Here is a 6,000-nt window from a genome sequence, read left to right on the forward strand (position 1 = left end):
TTCCTATAGCGGGGGAGTCCAGGACCAGAGGACACAGTTAGAGTGGATGTGGAGAGGATGTTTCCTACAGTGGGGGGAGTCGAAAACCAAAGGACACAGATAGAGTGCATGTGGAGAGGATATTTCCTATAGTGGGGGAGTCTAGGACCAGAGGACACAGATAGAGTAGATGTGGAGAGGATGTTTCCTAAGTGGGGGGAGCCTAGGACCAGAGGGCACGGATAGAGTGGATGTGGAGAGGATGTTTCTTATAGTAGGGGAGTCTAGGTCCAGAGGACACAGATAGAGTGGATGTGGAGATGATGTTTCCTATAGTGGGAGAGTCTAGGACCAGAGGACACAGATAGAGTGGATGTGGAGAGGATGTTTCCTATAGTGGGGGAGTCTAGGACCAGAGGACACAGATAGAGTGGATGTGGAGAGGATGTTTCCTATAGTGGGGGAGTCTAGGACCAGAGGGCACAGATAGAGTGGATATGGAGAGGATGTATCCCATGGTGGGGGAGTCTAGGACCAGAGGACACAGATAGAGTGGATGTGGAGAGGATGTTTCCTATAGTGGGGGAGTCTAGGACCAGAGGGCACAGATGAGTGGATGTGGAGAGGATGTTACCTATAGTGGGGAGAGTCTAGGACCACAGGACACAGAGTGGATGTGGAGAGTATGTTTCTTCGCGTAGAGGAGTCTACGACCAGAGGACACAGATAGAGTGGATGTGGAGAGGATTTTCCTATAGTGGGGGAGTCTAGGACCAGAGGACACAGATAGAGTGGATGTGGAGAGGATGTTTCCGAAGTCGGGGGAGCCTAGGACCAGAGGGCACGGATAGAGTGGATCTGGAGAGGATGCTTCTTATAGTAGGGGAGTCTAGGACCAGAGGACACAGATAGAGTGGATGTGGAGAGGATGTTTCCTATGGTGGGGGGAGTCTAGGACCAGAGGACACAGAGTGGATGTAAAGAGGATGTTTCCTGTAGTCGAGGAGTCTAGAACCAGAGGACACAGGTACAGTGGATGTGGAGAGGATGTTTCCTATAGTGGGGGAGGCCAGGACCAGAGGACATGGATAGAGTGGATGTGGAGAGGATGTTTCTTACAGTAGAGGAGTCTAGGACCAGAGGACACAGATAGAGTGGATGTGGAGAGGATGTTTCTCATAGTAGGCGAGTCTAGGAACAGAGGGCACAAATAGACTCGATGTGGAGAGGGTGTTTCTACAGCGGGGGAGTCTAGGACCAGAGGACACAGATAGAGTGGATGTGGAGAGTATTTTTACTAAGTCGGGGGAGCCTAGGACCAGAGGGCACGGATAGAGTGGATGTGGAGAGGATACTTCTTATAGTAGGGGAGTCTAGGACCAGAGGACAAAGATACAGTGGATGTGGAGAGGATGTTTCCTATCGTGGGGGGAGTCTAGGACCAGAGGACACAGATAGAGTGGATGTGGAGAGGATGTTTCCTGTAGTGGAGGAGTCTAGAACCAGAGGACACAGGTAGAGTGGATGTGGAGAGGATGTTTCCTAAGTGGGGGGAGCCTAGGACCGGAGGGCACGGATAGACTGGATGTGGAGAGGATGTTTCTGACAGTAGGGGAGTCTAGGACCAGAGGACACAAATAGAGTCGATGTGGAGAGGATGTGTCCCATGGTGGGGGAGTCTAGGACCAGAGGACACATATAGACTGGATGTGGAAAGAATGTTTCCTATAGTGCGGGAGTCTAGGACCAGAGGACACAGATAGAGTGGATGTGGAGAGGATTTTTACTAAGTCGGGGGAGCCTAGGACCAGAGGGCACGGATAGAGTGGATGTGGAGAGGATACTTCTTATAGTAGGGGAGTCTAGGACCAGAGGACAAAGATACAGTGGATGAGGAGAGGATGTTTCCTATAGTGGGGGGGGGAGTCTAGGACCAGAGGACATGGATAGAGTGGATGTGGAGAGGATGTTTCTTACAGTAGGGGAGTCTAGGACCAGAGGACACAGATAGAGTGGATGTGGAGAGGATGTTTCTCATAGTAGGGGAGTCTAGGAACAGAGGGCACAAATAGACTCGATGTGGAGAGGGTGTTTCCTACAGCGGGGGAGTCTAGGACCAGAGGACACAGATAGAGTGGATGTGGAGAGTATTTTTACTAAGTCGGGGGAGCCTAGGACCAGAGGGCACGGATAGAGTGGATGTGGAGAGGATACTTCTTATAGTAGGGGAGTCTAGGACCAGAGGACAAAGATACAGTGGATGTGGAGAGGATGTTTCCTATCGTGGGGGGAGTCTAGGACCAGAGGACACAGATAGAGTGGATGTGGAGAGGATGTTTCCTGTAGTGGAGGAGTCTAGAACCAGAGGACACAGGTAGAGTGGATGTGGAGAGGATGTTTCCTAAGTGGGGGGAGCCTAGGACCGGAGGGCACGGATAGACTGGATGTGGAGAGGATGTTTCTGACAGTAGGGGAGTCTAGGACCAGAGGACACAAATAGAGTCGATGTGGAGAGGATGTGTCCCATGGTGGGGGAGTCTAGGACCAGAGGACACATATAGACTGGATGTGGAAAGAATGTTTCCTATAGTGCGGGAGTCTAGGACCAGAGGACACAGATAGAGTGGATGTGGAGAGGATTTTTACTAAGTCGGGGGAGCCTAGGACCAGAGGGCACGGATAGAGTGGATGTGGAGAGGATACTTCTTATAGTAGGGGAGTCTAGGACCAGAGGACAAAGATACAGTGGATGAGGAGAGGATGTTTCCTATAGTGGGGGGGGGAGTCTAGGACCAGAGGACACAGATAGAGTGGATGTGGAGAGGATGTTTCCTGTAGTGGAGGAGTCTAGAACCAGAGGACACAGGTAGAGTGGATGTGGAGAGGATGTTTCCTAAGTGGGGGGAGCCTAGGACCGGAGGGCACGGATAGACTGGATGTGGAGAGGATGTTTCTGACAGTAGGGGAGTCTAGGACCAGAGGGCACAAATAGAGTCGATGTGGAGAGGATGTGTCCCATGGTGGGGGAGTCTAGGACCGGAGGACACATATAGACTGGATGTGGAGAGGATGTTTCCTATAGTGCGGGAGTCTAGGACCAGAGGACACAGATAGAGTGGATGTGGAGAGGATGTTTCCTATAGTGGGGGAGTCTAGGACCAGAGGACACAGATAGGGTGGATGTGGAGAGGATGTATCCGATGGTGGGGGAGTCTAGGACCAGAGGACACAGATAGAGTGGATGTGGAGAGGATGTTTGCTTATAGTAGGGGAGTCCAGGGCCAGAGGACACAGATAGAGTGGATGTGGTGAAGATGTTTCCTACAGCGGGGGAGTCTAGGACCAGAGGACACAGTTAGAGTGGATGTGGAGAGGATGTTTCCTATAGCGGGGGGAGTCTAGGACCAGGGGACACAGATAGAGTGGATGTGGAGAGGATGTTTCCTATAGTGGGGGAGTCTAGGACCAGAGGACACAGATAGAGTGGATGTGGAGAGGATGTTTCCTAAGTCGGGGGAGCCAAGGACCAGAGGGCACGGATGGCGTGGATGTGGAGAGGATGCTTCTTATCGTAGGGGAGTCTAGGACCAGAGGACACAGATAGAGTGGATGTGGAGAGGATGTTTCCTGTAGTGGGGCGAGTCTACGACCAGAGGACACAGATAGAGTGGATGTGGAGAGGATGTTTCCTGTAGTGGAGGAGTCCAGAACCATAGGACACAGGTAGAGTGGATGGGGAGAGGATGTTTCCTATAGTGGGGGAGTCTAGAACCAGAGGACACAGATAGAGAGGATGTTTCCTAAGTGGGGGGAGCCGAGGACCAGAGGACACAGATAGAGTCGATGTGGAGAGGATGTTTCCGAAGTTGGGGGAGCCAAGGACCAGAGGACACAGATAGAGTGGATCTGGAGAGGATGTTTCCTGTAGTGGAGGAGTCTAGAACCAGAGGACACAGGTAGAGTGGATGTGGAGAGGATGTTTCCTAAGTGGGGGGAGCCTAGGACCGGAGGGCACGGATAGACTGGATGTGGAGAGGATGTTTCTGACAGTAGGGGAGTCTAGGACCAGAGGGCACAAATAGAGTCGATGTGGAGAGGATGTGTCCCATGGTGGGGGAGTCTAGGACCGGAGGACACATATAGACTGGATGTGGAGAGGATGTTTCCTATAGTGCGGGAGTCTAGGACCAGAGGACACAGATAGAGTGGATGTGGAGAGGATGTTTCCTATAGTGGGGGAGTCTAGGACCAGAGGACACAGATAGGGTGGATGTGGAGAGGATGTATCCGATGGTGGGGGAGTCTAGGACCAGAGGACACAGATAGAGTGGATGTGGAGAGGATGTTTCTTATAGTAGGGGAGTCCAGGGCCAGAGGACACAGATAGAGTGGATGTGGTGAAGATGTTTCCTACAGCGGGGGAGTCTAGGACCAGAGGACACAGTTAGAGTGGATGTGGAGAGGATGTTTCCTATAGCGGGGGGAGTCTAGGACCAGGGGACACAGATAGAGTGGATGTGGAGAGGATGTTTCCTATAGTGGGGGAGTCTAGGACCAGAGGACACAGATAGAGTGGATGTGGAGAGGATGTTTCCTAAGTCGGGGGAGCCAAGGACCAGAGGGCACGGATGGCGTGGATGTGGAGAGGATGCTTCTTATCGTAGGGGAGTCTAGGACCAGAGGACACAGATAGAGTGGATGTGGAGAGGATGTTTCCTGTAGTGGGGCGAGTCTACGACCAGAGGACACAGATAGAGTGGATGTGGAGAGGATGTTTCCTGTAGTGGAGGAGTCCAGAACCATAGGACACAGGTAGAGTGGATGGGGAGAGGATGTTTCCTATAGTGGGGGAGTCTAGAACCAGAGGACACAGATAGAGAGGATGTTTCCTAAGTGGGGGGAGCCGAGGACCAGAGGACACAGATAGAGTGGATGTGCTTATGATGTTTCCTATAGCGGGGGAGTCTAGGACCCGAGGACACAGATAGAGTGGATGTGGAGAGGATGTTTCTCATAGTAAGGGAGTCTAGGAACAGAGGGCACAAATAGAGTCGATGTGGAGAGGATGTATCCCATGGTGGGGGAGTCTAGGACCAGAGGACACAGATAGAGTGGATGTGGAGAGTATGTTTCCACGCGTGGAGGAGTCTAGGACCAGAGGACACAGATAGAGTGGATGTGGAGAGGATGTTTCCTATAGTGGGGGAGTCTAGTTCCAGAGGACACAGATAGAGTGGATGTGGAGAGGATGTATCCTAAGTGGGGGGAGCCTAGGACCAGAGGGCACGGATAGATTAGATGTGGAGAGGATGCTTCTTATAGTAGGGGAGTCTAGGACCAGAGGACACAGATAGAGTGGATGTGGAGAGGATGTTTCTCATAGTAGGGGAGTCTAGGAACAGAGGGCACAAATACACTCCATGTGGAGAGGATGTTTCCTACAGCGGGGGAGTCTAGGACCAGAGGACACAGATAGAGTGGATGTGGATAGGATGTTTCCTATAGTGGGGGAGTCTAGGACCAGAGGACACAGATAGAGTGGATGTGGAGAGGATGTTTCCTGTAGTGGAGGAATCCAGAACCAGAGGACACAGGTAGAGTGGATGTGGATAGGATGTTTCCTATAGTGGGGGAGTCTAGGACCAGAGGACACAGATAGAGTGGATGTGGATAGGATGTTTCCTATAGTGGGGGAGTCTAGGACCAGAGGACACAGATAGAGTGGATGTGGAGAGGATGTTTCCTGTAGTGGAGGAATCCAGAACCAGAGGGCACAGATAGAGTGGATGTGGAGATGATGTTTCCTATAGCGGGGGAGTCTAGGTCCCGAGGACACAGATAGAGTGGATGTGGAGAGGATGTTTCCTATTAGGGGGGAGTCCAGGTCCAGAGGACACAGATAGAGTGGATGTGGAGATGATGTTTCCTATAGCGGGCGAGTCTAGGACCAGAGGACACAGATAGAGTCGATGTGGAGAGGATGTTTCCGAAGTTGGGGGAGCCAAGGACCAGAGGACACAG

This window comes from Mobula hypostoma, chromosome X1 (assembly GCF_963921235.1).
Source record: "Mobula hypostoma chromosome X1, sMobHyp1.1, whole genome shotgun sequence".
In the NCBI taxonomy this organism is placed as follows: Eukaryota; Metazoa; Chordata; class Chondrichthyes; order Myliobatiformes; family Myliobatidae; genus Mobula; species Mobula hypostoma.